This window comes from Podarcis erhardii, assembly GCF_964252035.2.
Source record: "Podarcis erhardii genome assembly, chromosome: 2".
Lineage (NCBI taxonomy): Eukaryota > Metazoa > Chordata > Lepidosauria > Squamata > Lacertidae > Podarcis > Podarcis erhardii.
In genome coordinates, this window is record NC_138498.1 from 86,432,800 (window position 1) to 86,450,351 (window position 17,552).

The following is a 17,552-nucleotide window of genomic DNA, read 5'->3' on the forward strand; positions in this document are numbered from 1 at the left end:
TTCTGACAGAATTACAAGCCTGGTAGATGAAGGGAACGCAGTGGATGTAGCCTACCTTGATTTCAGCAAGGCATTTGACAAGGTGCCCCATGATATTCTTGTAAAGAAGCTGGTAAAATGTGGTCTTGACTATGCTACCACTCAGTGGATTTGTAACTGGCTGACTGACCAAACCCAAAGGGTGCTCATCAATGGTTCCTCTTCATCCTGGAGAAGAGTGACTAGTGGGGTGCCACAGGGTTCTGTCTTGGGCCCGGTCTTATTCAACATCTTTATCAACGACTTGGATGATGGACTCAAGGGCATCCTGATCAAATTTACAGAAGACACCATACTGGGAGGGGTGGCTAACACCCCAGAGGACAGGATCACACTTCAAAACGACCTTGACAGATTAGAGAACTGGGCCAAAACAAACAAGATGAATTTTAACAGGGAGAAATGTAAAGTATTACACTTGGGCAAAAAAAATGAGAGGCACAAATACAAGATGGGTGACACCTGGCTTGAGAGCAGTACATGTGAAAAGGATCTAGGAGTCTTGGTTGACCACAAACTTGACATGAGCCAACAGTGTGACGCGGCAGCTAAAAAAGCCAATGCAGTTCTGGGCTGCATCAATAGGAGTATAGCATCTAGATCAAGGGAAGTAATAGTGCCACTGTATTCTGCTCTGGTCAGACCTCACCTGGAGTACTGTGTCCAGTTCTGGGCACCACAGTTCAAGAAGGACACTGACAAACTGGAACGTGTCCAGAGGAGGGCAACCAAAATGGTCAAAGGCCTGGAAACGATGCCTTATGAGGAACGGCTAAGGGAGCTGGGCATGTTTAGCCTGGAGAAGAGGAGGTTAAGGGGTGATATGATAGCCATGTTCAAATATATAAAAGGATGTCACATAGAGGAGGGAGAAAGGTTGTTTTCTGCTGCTCCAGAGAAGCGGACACGGAGCAATGGTTCCAAACTACAAGAAAGAAGATTCCACCTAAACATTAGGAAGAACTTCCTGACAGTCAGAGCTGTTCGACAGTGGAATTTGCTGCCAAGGAGTGTGGTGGAGTCTCCTTCTTTGGAGGTCTTTAAGCAGAGGCTTGACAACCATATGTCAGGAGTGCTCTGATGGTGTTTCCTGCTTGGCAGGGGGTTGGACTCGATGGCCCTTGTGGTCTCTTCCAACTCTATGATTCTATGATTTTATAATACCATTGCCCTGAGCAATATCTACACATGTTTTGCCTACAACAAACCAAGTTCTTACAAAACACAAGTATAGGCCTGTATATGTGTACCTCAGCCTAGAGTGCGTCTCAGTCCTGCCAAGGACATATAAGACATGAGGCTTTAAGAGAGGCGCCAGTGCAATTATACAGAGATATTTGTCTCTTTGGACTTGTTCAAGGAAGTTTTAAAGACAGATAGAAAATTGAGTGAAGACTCAGTGTACTGTTACCTTTTATTCTCCAAGAGAGATGGGAACAAGACAAAGATCTCCTGACTGTACATACAATTATGACTGGGTCTACACATCATTTGCACTTACACAGCATATTTTAAAACAGGTTTGTTCCATTCTCAGAAATTAAAACCCAAGCAAATTCCTGAGTACCAACATGAAAAGATCCAAGGTAACCAGACACTGAGGATTTTCTAGGCCCTGGCCAGATCCTTTTTCGGATTCCACAAGAAGGAAAGACTCCTGACTAATTCTTCTGCATTAAGCCTGGCCTCCTGACTTCAGGCATCCAAGGAGTTTGCTCTAGTTTCTCTTTTCTTTAGACTCCTTGGTGCCTTTGTACAGGAGTAAAACACTCAGCCTAAGCATATACAACAGCCATTCCCAATCTGACAGCAACTCCTGGCACCCCTGACATCGACTGGGCTAATTGGAGTTGCAGTCAAAAATATATAGAGAGCACCAGGTTGGGGAAGGCTGCTGTGCAGTCTCCAGTTTACTAGCAAGGAATGCTTCTTAACAGCTGCCACCAACAAGTTATTACAGCCATCGAGACACCTGAAAATAAACACAGGCCTCAGGGAAATAACTGCATTAAGGCCCAAGACTTCTCTGCTCCAATCTGTGTTCTGAGCTTCCTCTGCTAATCTGGGCAGAATGTCCTTTTCTAAGAAAGCATTCAGCAGAGCAATCTAGACAGTCTCTTGTATAAAACACATTCTATCTATCTAATAGCTAAAACAATTTCGTTGCATCAAGTATTTAATACAGAGAAACGGCACGAAATTAGAACACGCTCTTTCTTCACTGCTTTGTTTGTGTGTAGTTTATAAATTCCTTGATCCTTTGTTCAGCATACCAAACAATCCAAAATGGCACCAGTTGTGTGGTTTCTAGGCTAGCCCCAACACAGAGTGCCTCAAGCCTAGCCATATGCCCTTATGCAAGCATCAGTTACACTGCAGTACAGTAGACAAGAGAATTTTCTGGCCTCTTTCTGAAGCCTAAAATGTGCCACCTTGCCAAGCAGATCAGACCTGACTGCCTCCACAGCCCTGGGCCAAGCAGAACTGGGCAAGTCATGATAATCATCATGCGCTGGAATCGCACTATCACACCTCTGCCAGATGACAAAGTACATTAACATCAAATTTGCTCATATTCTCAGATCAGACAAAAATGGAATATGAAATTCACTTCCTTGGAAGGCCTAGTGAGTGAATTACAGGAATGACAAGCTATTCACTGAGTGGCAGAAAGGGGGGCTGGCCTGGCCCACTTTACCTTTCAGGCCAGTTTAGACTAGAGTTGCCATACGTCCGAAACTTCCCAGACATAGCCGGCAATCGGCCATCAGAAGCAGTGTCCCGGCGGAAATTGCTTAAATGTCTGGGGAAATCCGGACGTATGGCAACCCCTGTCGGCGGAAATCACTTAAATGTCTGGGGAAATCCGGACGTATGGCAACCCCTGTCGGCAGTTTTGTTTCGTCAATTTTTCCTTAAAAATAGCTCAAAAACTTCAATTATTTTATTTTTTTAAAGATTTAGCAAAAAATGCTCAACAACTTTGGCCCAAAAACCCCCACAAAAATTCAACAACTTTTCAGTCTGGATTTTCACATTTTGAAATATGGCAATCCTAGTTAAGACAGCTGTGAGGGAGCAATGATTTGACTGTAAATTGGAGAGAAATCTGAGGTGGGGTTATGGATTTCATTAATTGAAACTTTCCCCCTTGATATTTGAAGCACCGTAGCTGGCAGAGTTAAACCAGACCAAACAGAATACAACACACACACAAACATATATATACAGTTGGGTTGACCACAACATAGAGGGTTATGCCTTTACAATGGAACCAAGTAGACTTCCGGTCGGCGCCAGCGTTTGATGGCGGTCCTAGCCTCGAGCTCCGAGGCAGGACTGCTCCGTAAGTTCGGGTCTTACCCGCTACGGCAAGCGGGGGACCCCTAAAATCACAGGCGCTGAAGCCTGTGAGCAAGGAGATTCGGTGGGCACCTTTGCGCCCCCCCGGCATCGTGAAAGAGCCTTTTTAAAGGCTCCGGAGCGGCATCGGGGTGAGCGCGGTGCTGAGGATCGCTACCCAGCTTACGGAGTGAAGCCGCGTCGCCATTAACGGAGAGCGCCGATTCCTTTCTGAAACTAAAGATTGGCAACAACAATACCCGTGAGTAAGAACGCAAAATTAAAAACGGGACTTAAAAATCTAGAAGATTTGGCTGAAAACGGGAAGGCAAAAATTAAGGAAGTCAGCCTCCCGGATCTGCATGATTAACGGAGCAATGAAAGACTGAGCTGTGATTAAACGGACTTTCCTTTTAACTCTTATTAAACCAGACATCGAAAGGATCTCCCCCCTGTAGTGCAGGAGAAGGGGGGGAGGAAACAGAATTAATTTAACCTGCAAAAGAAAGGGATAAGGAATAAAAAACCTCTGCTGCTGACACTTCTGGTCAGGCTGCCGGAGCAGCGATCGCCTGAAAAAGGAACTGTCAAGTGAGCTGTCAAAAGACAGTGGTTACAAAATAAGACTTATTTGAAACATATTAACGGGACTTTGGTGGATTACAATTTTAACAGTAAAGTGCTACAAATTAAAGACTCTTAGTGGGACTTTTGCCTTTGGACTTTCTGTTTCTTTGTTGTGGGTGCCTTTGGATGGTTACAATTGCCTCCTCTAGAGGGCTTCAGTTGTATTACGGTGTATCCAGCGGGATTTTCCACTTGCAACTTTCCTGTGTGAATGACCTTGAGTTATGAGCAACCCGCCAGAAGAAATTTCAACAAGAAGTAAAACAAAGCAGGCTCAAAAACAAGCTCAAAAAAGAGGTTCTTTATCAGGAGCAGCAGCTGCACAAGAAAAAATAACAGCAGCATCAATGGAGTCAATGACACAGGCTCTGCTCAAAATAAATCAGTCATTAGAAGTACTCACCAAGCAATCTGCAGAACTTACTAAACAGTCTACAGAGAACTCTAAGAAACTGACGGAGCTGACAACAAGACTAGACCTGAACACAACAACAATCTCATCTAATACAGATTCTATAAACCGTTTGGTTCAAGAGTCTACGGAAACAAGGAGAATAGCTGAGAGTGCTAGGTCTACTGCCGAAGAAACCAAAGGAAAGTTTGCGCCTATTGCAAAAAAAGTACATGAACATGATACAGCATTAGCCCTACTAGAACTGGAAAGGAAAAGCAAGAACCTGAAATTAAGACTGGTTCCAGAAGAGGAAGAGGACAAGCTTGGGGAATTCCTCACAGATAAATTTCAAGATTTTTGGAATGATGAGTTAGATGGAGAAGAAGATGAATTTGTGATAACCTCAGCCTTTCGGATTGGCAGGAAGCAAGGGAAGAAGCCAAGAGACTGTTTAATTACCTTGGGATCAAAGGAACAAAGAGACAAAATACTGAACCTACATTTCCAGAAGGCCTTGGTCATTAAAAATTCTCAGATCCAGATTTTCAAGGATATTCCTAAATACTTTTTGGAGGTTAGATCTCAATTTAAAGAATTAGTTGATCTACTTAAACAGAATAATATCCCATTCAGGTGGGAATTTCCACAAGGGTTGTCCTTTAACTTTAAAGGGAAGAAAATTAAAATAAAAACAAACCAGGATAAAGAACTCTTTTTGGAAAGAAATCAAGAGGATCTTCAGAAAGGAACTGTTAGTGAGGGGGAAGTACCGGACATTTCAAATCTATCATTTGGACTGAACCGAGCACCGACCGAGGAGGAACAACAACTTGGTGCAGTCGGTGGAAGAGCTACCCAGTAACAAAAATGTCTCTGCAACTCTTCAGCTGGAATTGTAATGGTTTGAACCACCCTCGAAAAAGGGGTCAAGTATTCCATCTATTAAAGAAGGAACATCTAGATGTAATCTGTCTACAAGAAACTCACATTGCCAGGACACATAGAAAACTTTTAACAAATAAGAGATTAGGACAAGAATTTATTTCATCAGATAGAGTTAAGAAAAGAGGAGTTGTGATCTATGTCAAGGAAAAATTTGAACCAAAACTGATCTTTAAGGATGACCAAGGAAGATACCTGGCAGTGGAAATTCAAATTCATGGAGAAAAGATTTTGATTGTTGGAGTATATGCACCAAATGAGGGGAAGGCTGAATTCTTCAAGAAGTTGCATGAGACTTTAATGGACTTTTTGGACTTTAAAATTATAATGATGGGTGATATGAATGGAGTTGTCTCCACAAACATGGACAAGGCCCAAAGACAAATAATATCTAATGATGGAAGACTACCAAAGACATTCTTTGAACTGACTGACACTATGGACCTGATTGACATTTGGAGAACTAGGAACCCTCTGGAAAGGGAGGGGACCTTCTTCTCTGAAGCAAAAATGACATGGACTAGAATTGATCAAATATGGACTTCTAGTAATCTGGCATCAAAAGTTAAAAAAGTAGAAATCTGCCCAAAGACCTGTTCTGACCACAATGCTGTCAAGATGGAAATGAAACTGACAACAGCTGGAACCTTTAGATGGAGAATGAATGACACTCTCTTTGGAGATGAAGAAATTTGTAAAAAGGCTCAAAAGACACTTAAAGACTACTTCGAGATTAACCTGAGATCAGACACTGAAAAAAGAGTTATTTGGGATGCAAGTAAAGCCGTGATGCGTGGCTTCCTAATACAACAGAATTCAATAAAGAGGAAAAAACAGAATGAGAAGAAAGAGAAAATTTGGAATCTAATAAAAGAAGGGGAGAAGAAATTGAGATCTAAGCCTAAATCTCAAGAGATACTAAGAGAAATAAAATTCTATCAAACACAATACATGGAATTGATGAATCAGGAAATAGAATGGAAAATTAAACAAATGAGACAAAAGACTTTTGAGTCCGCAGATAAATGTGGGAAGCTACTGTCTTGGCAATTGAAAAAGAGGCAAAAATTGAACACAGTGACATCACTCGAAGTAGATGGGAAGTCTATTAATAAACCAAATGAGATAAGTAATTGTTTTCAAAGTTTCTTCAAGAAATTATACAGACAAGGGCCAAAAAACGAACAGGAGATAGAAGAATTTATTGGAAAATACGGCTTACCAAAAATCTCTGAAAATAATAGAAGGAGTTTAAATGAGAAAATTACAGATCAAGAAATAGAGAGCGCCATTCAGGATATGCAGCTGGGAAAATCACCAGGACCAGATGGACTAACTGCGAGATACTATAAAGCACTGAAGGATTGGTTAATACAACCATTGAAAGAAGTTTGCAATCAAATTTTGGAAGGGAAAAAGGCTCCCGAATCGTGGAAGGAAGCATTCATCTCACTTATACCGAAGACAGAAACTGAGAAACATCAAGTTAAGAATTACCGCCCTATATCACTCTTGAATGTGGATTATAAAATTTTTGCAGACATTTTAGCAAAAAGATTCAAAAAAGTTTTGTTAGAGGAGATTCACAGGGACCAAACTGGCTTTCTACCAGGCAGGCAATTGTCAGACAATGTGAGGAATATTATAGACATTTTAGAACTTCTGGAAACTGACATAAATAGAAAAGCTGTTTTGATTTTTGTGGATGCAGAGAAAGCCTTTGACAATATTTGTTGGAGCTTTATGAAGAGGAATCTCCAAGGGATGGGGGTAGGCAAAAACTTTGAAAATGGTATAAGTGCAATTTACTCTGAGCAAAAGGCCAAACTAATTGTAAATGGTATGGTTATGGACGAAATTCCAATAGAGAAAGGGACACGACAGGGATGCCCAATTTCCCCTCTATTGTTTATATCGGTACTGGAGGTTTTCCTAAATATGATTAGAAGAGACCAGCTGGTTAAAGGTATACAGGTCGGAACTAAACATTATAAGTTAAGAGCATTTGCAGATGATCTAGTCTTGACATTACAACAGCCAGAAACCAGTACAAAAAGAGTTTTGGAACTTATTGAAATATTTGGTCAGGTAGCAGGTTTTAAATTAAATAAACATAAGACAAAGGTGTTGGAAAAAAATCTCACGGTGGGGGAAAAAGATAGTTTTCAAAGAGAAACTGGTTTGGAAATTACTAAAAAGGTAAAATATCTGGGGGTGAATTTAACATCTAAGAATGTGAACCTATTTAAAGACAATTATGAGAAATGCTGGGCCGAAGTGAAGAAAGATTTCGATATATGGTCAAGATTGAGACTTTCCTTGTTAGGCCGAATTGCTGTTATCAAGATGAATGTATTGCCGAGATTGTTATTTCTGTTCCAGACATTGCAAATTTTAGATAAGATGGACTGTTTCAAGAAGTGGCAGAAAGATATATCTAAATTTGTCTGGCAGGGCAAAAAACCCAGAATAAAATTTAAGATTTTGACTGATGCAAAGGATAGAGGGGGCTTTGCCCTGCCGGACTTAAAACTTTATTATGAAGCAGCGGCTTTTTGCTGGCTGAAACCATGGCTACTTCTTGAGAATACAGACATTCTGGACCTGGAAGGTTATGATAATAGTTTTGGTTGGCATGCATATTTATGGTATGACAAGGTAAAGGTACATAGAAATTTTAAAAACCATATTGTTAGGAAAGCATTGTATAATGTATGGAATCGATATAAAGATTTGCTTGAAAGTAAAACCCCCAGGTGGTTGTCACCAATGGAAGCTAAGGCGGTAAAAAGACTGAATATGGATACAGAGTGGCCAAAATATTGTGAAATTATAGAATATGATGGTGAAAAGTTGAAACTACAGAGTTTTGAGAAATTGAAACCTAAAGTTCGAGATTGGTTACATTATTTCCAGATCAATGAAACTTTTAAGCAGGACAGAAAACTAGGATTTCAGAAGGAGAGGTCAAAGTTAGAAACAGAATTGCTAGAACCCAATACCAAGAATTTGTCTAGAATGTATAATCTGCTGCTAAAATGGAATACACAGGATGAAACGGTTAAATCAGCTATGATTAAGTGGGCACAGGATATTGGTCATGATATTATGTTTGCTGACTGGGAGCAGTTATGGACCACAGGTATTAAATTTACGGCATGCAGTGCCCTGAAAGAGAACATAATGAAAATGATCTATAGGTGGTACATGACTCCAGTCAAGCTTGCAAAGATATATCATTTGCCCAATAACAATTGTTGGAAGTGCAATGAATGTGAAGGAACTTTTTATCACCTTTGGTGGACCTGCCCAAAGATTAAGGCCTACTGGGAAATGATCTATAATGAAATTAAGAAAATCCTTAAGTGGACATTTGTAAAGAAACCGGAGGCTTTTCTCCTGGGCATGGTCGGCCAATTGGTACCAAAGAAAGATAGGACCTTTTTTATGTATGCAACAACAGCAGCAAGAATCCTTTTGGCGAAGTATTGGAAGACTAAAGAATTACCTACTCTGGAAGAATGGCAGACCAAGGTGACTGAATTTATGGGATTGGCAGAGATGACCGGCAGAATTCGTGACCAGAAGAAAGAGACAGTGGAGGAGGACTGGAAAAAATTTAAAATCTATCTTAAAAATTGTTGTAAAATTTCGGAATGTTAAGATGTCAAGGGATTGGATACAAAGAATTACAGCTATAAATTGAAATTTATAAAATAGAATTTTTTTAAAGAGAATTAAATATAAAAATGGGATGAAGAATTGCTAAAAAATTTTAAAATTTGGATGCAGGGAAGGGGAGGTTTGGGGAAGTCGTGTTATGTTTATTTGTTTTTTGTTTATGTTGTAAAATCAATAAAAATTATTTAAAAAAAAAAAAAAATACAATGGAACCAAGTAAAGTGAAGCTGGCCAAACCTTAACCATCATGGCCAGCATAGGCGAAGCTTATCACAAGGCATGAAAAGGCGGTGAATGTGTGACTCAAATTGCCTTCCAACTATTTAAAAGTCATATCACGGCACAGTTAGGGGGAGGAGGAGAAGACAGGAATGAGAGGAGCTTTATCACAGTTTTAGCGATTGTGGGAATCGCTCACAGAATTCAGCTGGCAAAGTGGGTGCAGCCGAGGTCAGTTCTTCTGTAAAAATAAGCTACCAGGGAATAAAAAGGAAATCAAAATTCTGCGAACAGCAGCAAGAAGACTACAGCGGTAGGATTGTAGCATACATTTTACACAGGATGGCTGTCAAAGAAAGGGAGACTTGTTCCTCAGATGAACAGCTGTGGCATGGTGGGGGGGAGCCCATTCCCAAAGGACAGCAGATGCAGGTTATCCCCAAAGCAGTGACACAGTTAACAGAGCAAAGGACAAAACTCCAAGGAAACACTAGGCCAGTTGTAAAGCCAAAAGGAAACCTATCAGGAGGAACCACCTGTTGGGCAGGGGGACTGAACGAGTCAAGAGGCTTAGTGTTGGAGCCATGTCAGGGGCCTGGTCTAGGCTGAGGAGGCAAAGTGAGACTAAGCTCAAGAATCCAGAAAAGGCATGGAAGAAAGTCCAGGGCATTGGGGGGGGGGACACAATGACAACAAGTTGATTAAAAGCCTGTAGAAAGGATGCCAATAGGCTAGAAACTGAAGATCATTAAGGGATATGTATGGGCAAAGGGCCTAGAAGTGTTATATAGTGTACAGGCCTACGCTGAAAAAGCCACGTGTTGCGCAGAACAAACACACTTGCCAGCACGCCATGGCAGCCTCTTAAGGCCTAAGCACAGAGGGATGAAAACAGACCTGAGGTTGCCAATGCCTGTGTTAACTTTTCCATTTGAAATAATTAGGATTGCCCATGGCGTAACACTGAAGCAGAGCTAAAGAAGCAAACAAGCCAAGCCAAGCCAGGCAGCCAAAAGAGAGGGACTAATTGGTTTACAGCCTGCCATATGGCAACCCCAGAATGGGGAACACACTTCAGTGTAATGGAACGTGAGTGTCACTGACTAGAATGTAAGAAATGAGGTTACACAAAGCACAACGCTGAAAAGCAGGAGAGCCTTTGACAAGTGAGTTTCCCTGCGAAATTATAAAGACAGACACATGCACAGGCATCTGGCACTGTATTCCTCTCTACAACTTTAGTACTCTTGCCCTGAAACCTCCTGGGCCCAGCTGTGCGAGTCCCCAACCTTTTTGAGATTGGGGGCTGCATCTGAAAATCTGTTACAAAAACCATGAAATTTCTCAGAATGCACCCCAAAACAGGCAAAACACCTATACCCTTCCCCTGCAAAAACCAAAAACAAATAAAATGCAGACAAAAAAGGTAGGCACTCTCCCAAAACGGGCAACCAAACGCCCCCCCAAAGCCTGCACTTAAATAAATAAAAAGAATCATAGAACTGTAGGGTTGGAAGGGACCCCAGGGGTCATCTAATCCAATCCTGCCAATGGGGGTGTCTGAAAGCATCATTAAATCCACAGAGGCTATGCTGTGGCAGGGAGGACCCCAGCATTATTATCATGTGGCAGTGCCATCATAATCCTCTCCTCAAATTTCTCCTCTTAGCTGACTATCTTCATAGCCACCAACCAAGGCAACTCTCAGAGCCAGCATCCAGGACAAAACAAAACAAAACCCCACAGTATGGCATAATGGTTGAACCTCTTAACTAAAATACACCCCCAATACTGATTGATTATATCCCAAAATTAGCTTCTCCCACTAGCTTGCTGAATTCCCTGACATGTGGGGCTAAATTGGATTTCTCTTATATGGATTTTCTGTTTCCAAGTGAAATGTGTCATACAGCCATCAAAGTAATAACAAACAGGACCTGAGAAACTCAGGTTCATTTCCCCACTCAGCTAGGAAGCTCACTGGGTGATCTGGCACTCTCCCAGCCTGACCCAGGTTGCGGGACTGTTTTGAGGATGTAATGGAAAGAAATAAACTGTGCACCCCACCCTGACTACCTTCGAGGAAAGGTGGATGTAATAATTAACAATGCATTAATAAATAATGAAAGGAGTCCTATAGTAAGCATATACTGGAGAGAATGCCACCACACACAACACACACTACCTCCAACTATAATAATGTAAGGATGAAATGTGCTAACAACATGTCCTGCGTATGAGGGAAGCAGCAGGCATTTAAAAAAATCTCATTTGGCCACGAGCCAGTGAGCTAGAGGGGGCAAGCTCCCTCCGAAAACTTGGAATGAGGATAAGACAAGTCCTTTTCCTAGGGGAAGATGAGGGGCACTTTCACACCTATAGTCTCCAACCTACAGCCACAGATGATGACCAGGAACAGAAATGCCTATGAGGTTGGAAGCCTTGAAACCATCTGCCTTCCTACTTTTCCCAGGGTCACACCAATAGGAAGAGAAGTAAAGCTCTTTACCCACAAAACAAACAGGCAAAAACCCGCATGCACTGAGGCGGCTAGCTGCCTCACCAACCATAGCACATCCATCTGGCTGTGCTTTCCAATCAGTTGGTGCAGGGTTCTTCTGACTGCAGAGAAGCTCCTCAACACACACACACTTTTTTTGAGGGGTGTGGGGCTTCACATGTTCAACTGGATCCACAGATATCAAGGTATGTCCAGAAGGGTGTGAGCTGACTTTGGGGGCACTGCTAATTGGTGCCATCTGCTCCCCGCTCAGTGAGCTCACTCAACACACACCATGCAGGGACTCCCATATACACTGAAAGAGTCAGATTGCAAGAGCTGCCAATAATCTTAGGACTGCCTCTTACAAAGGATTTGAGTCTCCTGCTAATAGGAGTTATGTTGGTTAAGGGACTGAGAAAAGAAGTGTTTTTTTTTTTTACAAACTCATGGTCAGTAAGGATATTTCTGAATCACACATTCATGGTGGGAGGGGGGGGAAGATACCAGTACCAGCTACGTATAACAAAATGAGCAGGGAACATTTAGCTTATCTTAGGTGCAGAAAATGGGGGTCCAAATATTATTTAAGCTGCATTAGAACAGGGGTGAGGAACCTCCTGAGCATCCTTCCAGAGGAAAAGGTGGGTGGAGTAATGAAGGTAAATGTTACCTTTGTACAGCAGGGCCTTTTCCCAACACACACACACCTCTGTCATCTTGCCATCTACACAACCAAGAAGCATTATCAGAGCTCAAGAACACATTCCAGGCCAGCAAAAACACCCAAGGAAGATGCAAATAAGGACTCATAGGCGATATGGCTGGAGAGGGTGTGTGGCCTGGCTTGGGGTGTTCCATTCAGCCCTCAGGTCTGAGATTCCCCACCCTTTTTAGAATAAAAAGACCGACAAAGCAGCTTTAGATAATTGTGAGGTTCAAGTGGATAACGTGGAGTCTACGATGTTTAGGAGGAAAGAAATATAACAAACAAAGGCTATATTAATGCCATTTTAAAAAAAAACAAATAGGGGAGAGAGATAGGAATGCAATGGTTTGGAAGGAATGTCATCTGTTTCAGAGATGAATGAGCAACACTGGATAAAAAGTCTGGTGTAGGGGGGAAAAGAAAAATAATATTTATTGATTGATTTATTAAAAAGGCTGGTGTGGAAGCACTTAAGCCTCTCTGCCCTTAGCCAGGAATTCAACACATCCTTACCAACTTAGCCTATGAACCAGAGCAATGTCAGAGCAGCAAGTGTAATTAAACTGCCCCAAATACATATAATAAATAAGGAATTTCCTTCCAGAGTAAAAACATTGTCCTCTGGCAAATTCCTGCCACACAGAGATACACAGTACAAAATAAAAGTCATTCTTCTAGGTTCACAAGACAAAGAGTTAGGAAAGGCAGAAGACGCAGGCCTCATTGTCCCAGTTTCACTGCCTGAGGAACAGCAGCTTTGATGAAGGTGATGGGAAACACAAATATTGGTCCACTCAGATTTTGACACAGTGACTATCTCCTACATATATCAGTGAAGAATAAAAGTGGAGGCAGCAGGCGGTAACTACTGCCATACTTGAGTGTTACTGAGGGGCACAATTTTTTGTGTAAATGAACTCGAACAGCTATTCCTGTTCTTTATAGTACCTCAATATCTGCTGCTTGAGATAAAATACCTCATTCAGAACAAACTACAAGTGAAGATTATGCCAACTGGGGGGTAGGACCTCATAGAAGGACCCCATGCTAACCTGCTTCAGTTTATATCTCGCTTTCATTTGAGAGGCTCTCCAAATTTGTGCCCAAGCATTTGTCCAGCAGATGTTATTCAAAATAGGGAGCTCGGTCCAAAACGGTCATTTATTGATAATCACTTGAGACAGGGGAACAATGATCAGCTAAAAGAAGCATCTGCCACTGATGTCCCCTGATATACAAGCTACTGGTGGAAAAAGGCAGGCAGAGATCCCAAGGAACTTCTGTTACACATTGTCAGGGAGAAAACTTGAGGGCAGGATAGCAGTGAGTTAAGCTACAGTGGGGAAATAGTGAATCATTTATAGAAAATACAGCGGCTCCGCACGGATTTGGTGGAACTGGCAGGCAAAAAATACAGGAAAAATGGAACAAACTATTTATTCACACAAATGTGTAATTGGCTTATGGAATCCATTAGCACAGGAAGTTTAGATTTTTGCACCCACCCACTCCCCCAGGAGGATTAGGCAAGGTTGTGGAGGAAGGTCTGTCAATGGCTATCAGACATAATAAAGAAGAATGGAACTTCCAGGTCCAAAGGCAGTATAACTGATTACGAGAAGCTGGAAAGAAATGGGGTGGTTGAACCCATTGTGCTCTTATTTGTGAACGTTATGGTGGTATCTGGCCCCTGTTGCCCCAGTGCATTGCCTCCACAACAGACAGGTCTTTAGCACCATCAAGCAGAACAATTCTTACAGGCAGAGGGCTGCAAAACCAATCCAGAAGTAGCGCTAAAAGCAAACACATTGCCAACCCATGATCACCTTTCCTATGCTATTATCTGTGTTCTTTCATACAGAATGAGAGCAGGGGTGGTTGAGAGTTTCATTTTATTCCCAACTGAGTAATGGAGGAACATTTCTAATGGTTAGAAAGGAGAAAATCTGGCTACATGAAAAGTGAGGAGCTGCCTGTGGGCTTTACGATCCTTGCACCCTCTTCCAAGCTATTGTTTCCTGCAGTTTATCACAGCTTAACTATATATTTTTAAAATCCCTCAGTCGGCAGAAATGTTGTGCCATCGTGATTTGACACGCTTCTTCCGCAGTGAAAAAAAGCAGGTGCCCGATGAGCCGTTTGTCTTGACAAAGAAATGGTGCAGTACGAGGAAACTCCACGCTTAAGCGGCTCCTGCAATCGTGTCCGTGGTGCTTATTGGGCTGACATCCTGCTGCTCCACGTTGGCGGTGCAGGGCGTAGTGCAGATTGCACGCACAATGTTGGAGGCTCACCAGAATTGCAGGTTTGCACCAAGAAAGCCACAATCTCAGTGGCTTCCGCCTGTGAACACAGAGAGAGCTCAGAGCCCAGACAGAGCCCTTTTGTCTATCTCCCTATGATTATTCCAAAGCATCTGACCCTGGTTCCTTCTCTATAGGAAATGAGTCCTGCACCCCTATATCTACAACCCCCCCCCCCGACTTTTGCTGCCAGTCTCTCATTTATTAGTAGAACATTCTGAATGCAGGATTAGGAAGCCCAGCAGAGCAATCACTTCTAATTAGGACTGCAGAAAACATAGGCGAGAGGTCAGCATTCCTCTGGCACAGACCAAGCCGGGAGAGAGGCAGGCACCCCACAGAGATTCTAGCACACCCACATTCCCAGGAGCCCTGTATATTTTCTGGGCTAGTAGCAAAAAGCAGGGAAGCAAATGTCAGTTTAACAACCCATGATGTTGTGTAGGGGACACAGGAATATTGACTAGTGGCACACAAGACTGTAAACCAGCAGATTGTTAGAACTGATTTTGCATTTTTTAAAAATCCTGGGGTTTTTGGAATTATAATCCCACCTCTTTGTCAGCCTATGTGGAAAGAAACTGCTAGCAGACCCCACCCCCCGATTTTTCCATTGCAAGAGATAAAGGAGCACACTCATCTATTTGTTTCTAAGTAGGATGTCTATGCATGGATATCCCAAGAACCTAAAGATGAGTGAGGGCAGCAGAGATCCCGTACACTTGCAGGAAAACAGAGCGTACGTAGATACATACATAAATCATTTCATTTTCATCGCCACCTTTTCATAGTGAAAACCATGCTCAAAGCAGCTTACAACATGAAATAAATTACATAATTACAAATATAGCAGAAGTAGTCATCAGTAATAAATAAAACACATGAAAAAGTACACAACCAAACTGAACAATTTCCACATACATCAAAAGAAGATACAAAAAATTAGTATCAGCAACAGTAACCCCCCCCCCACCAATACCCCAACCCAAGAGTCTGTTCAGCAGCCTCAGCTTTTGCAACTGGGTGTCAGTCAGGACCTCACCAGGCCAGGCAGGGGCCTGCAAGGCCAGGGAGCAGGTCTTCCAGGACTCACAGCCAATGAGCAACCTCCACTAAAGGTCCAGTACTGCCCACAGAGGGTTGTGAAGGCACCCTTCCCTATTTCTGATGGAGAAGAACAATGCAATGGTCCTCTCCTAGACCTGCAGTGTAGTCGGTAGGAAAAGCGTTGGCTCAGTAGGCTGCTCAAACAACACAGGGAGCTACAGGGAAGGCAATAGTCCCAGCCACAACACAGTGTTTTTCTGGGTCCTCTTGCCCACTAGTTTCCTGTCAGATCATATGAAGGAGAGTTGGTGAAGAGAAAGTATTTGGATGCTTCTGCAAGTGACAAGCACAATCCAGAAGCAGTAAGATTTGCAATCCCAGCTACCCCTTGCCTCATGTGTGAATCCCCCCAAGCTATATTCATGTAAATGAGATATGTTAGCCTTATTCTTTGGGGACGGCTCATTCAAATCACTGTACCATTGAGAACTGAGAGCAAATCGCACAGCCTTTGGGCTCTAGGAGACCATATAGGTTTCCTTTTGGCCAATTTCAGTGCTCCCATTTTGCCTATTTATCCACAACATCCTACAAGGCTGTTGCTCATTTCAAGCACAAGGGAGGAATGTGCGCTCTAATTCATACTCTGTCACCTGGAGCTCTCCCTTGGAGTATGAATATAGTTATTTAAACCTCGGGTGCCTATAATTAAAGAAATGGTTCCTTAGAAAGATTGACTGCGTTGGATGTGCAGCCATCCCAATTTGCTGGAGTCGAGCAGATTAACTAACAAGGAATTAGTCAAGCAAGATAGCCGAAGGGAGGAAGATGCATTTAACACCCTCTGGAATCTCACAGCACTGTACACAAAAGAACAGGGAGACCGAGGAAGGAAAAGAGATGTCCTTCTGTAGAAAGGTCTCATCTCTAGTGCTCATTTATCCAAACTGTGTAGTAAACATAATCAACTTCCATGTAGCTTAGCTGAGGAATGTCTGCTACTATGCCATCAGAGTGGCAGGCTTAAACACAGCCTGCAGCACATTTTTACCCTCAGTTTCCAATATAACTTTTCCAATAGCGGTGTAATTCCTGTTCCGCTAATTCCAGAAATAAACTTAAGTTCCCAGAGAAAACTTGAGGCTACCTATTGTGGCAATAGAACCCATCCTCACTATAGATCACATCCACACCATACATTTAAAGGACATTTAAAGCCCATGGTTTCCCCCAAAGCAATTCTGGGAACTGTAGTTTACCTCTTATAGTGCTACAATTACCAGGATTAGGGACTAGAGTTCCCAGGACTCTTTAAGGGGAGTAAAGTGCTCTAAATGTGTATTCAAAATGTGATGTAGATGTGACCTCTGGTGAAATAAAATCCGTGTTCCCAGTAGCAGCAGGAAAATCAGACCAAGAATTTGAACGGCCACAACCTTCACTGATTATTAATTAGGCTAAGAATTTAGTTAGCAGCAGATTGCATCTGCTACCTCTCATCACCATAAAATTATTTAGGAGCCATTACGTGAATGAGAACCCCAGGGAGTCTCAAGGACCGAGATCAATCTTGTGCCTGGCAGATGGAAGATCTCATTATGGGAAGTTAAAGGCACCACTTTAAGGGAAGGGACTCTTACCTTTGCTGGGATGAACCTGGGCAAACCATCCTAGTTATTCAATCCTAGTTATTCAGTAACATTGCAACAAAGTTCTAGCATTGTGCTATTACGGGGGTCAGCAAACTTT

At 42.3% G+C, this 17,552-nt stretch overlaps 1 protein-coding gene across 2 annotated transcripts in view; it reads right to left on the reverse strand.

The window, feature by feature from the left end:
• The window catches only part of PODXL2 (podocalyxin like 2), a 63,436-nt gene that overhangs the window by 38,704 nt on the left and 7,180 nt on the right, over positions 1-17,552 (reverse strand). The window contains exon 1 of one of the 2 annotated variants that reach the window (XM_081850542.1): positions 9,575-9,599. The exons of the other annotated variant lie outside the window; for it this stretch is intronic. The gene's annotated coding sequence lies outside the window, so the exon portion shown is untranslated. Of the gene's footprint in view, positions 1-9,574; positions 9,600-17,552 lie in introns of those variants that run through there. 2 annotated transcript variants of the gene reach the window in all.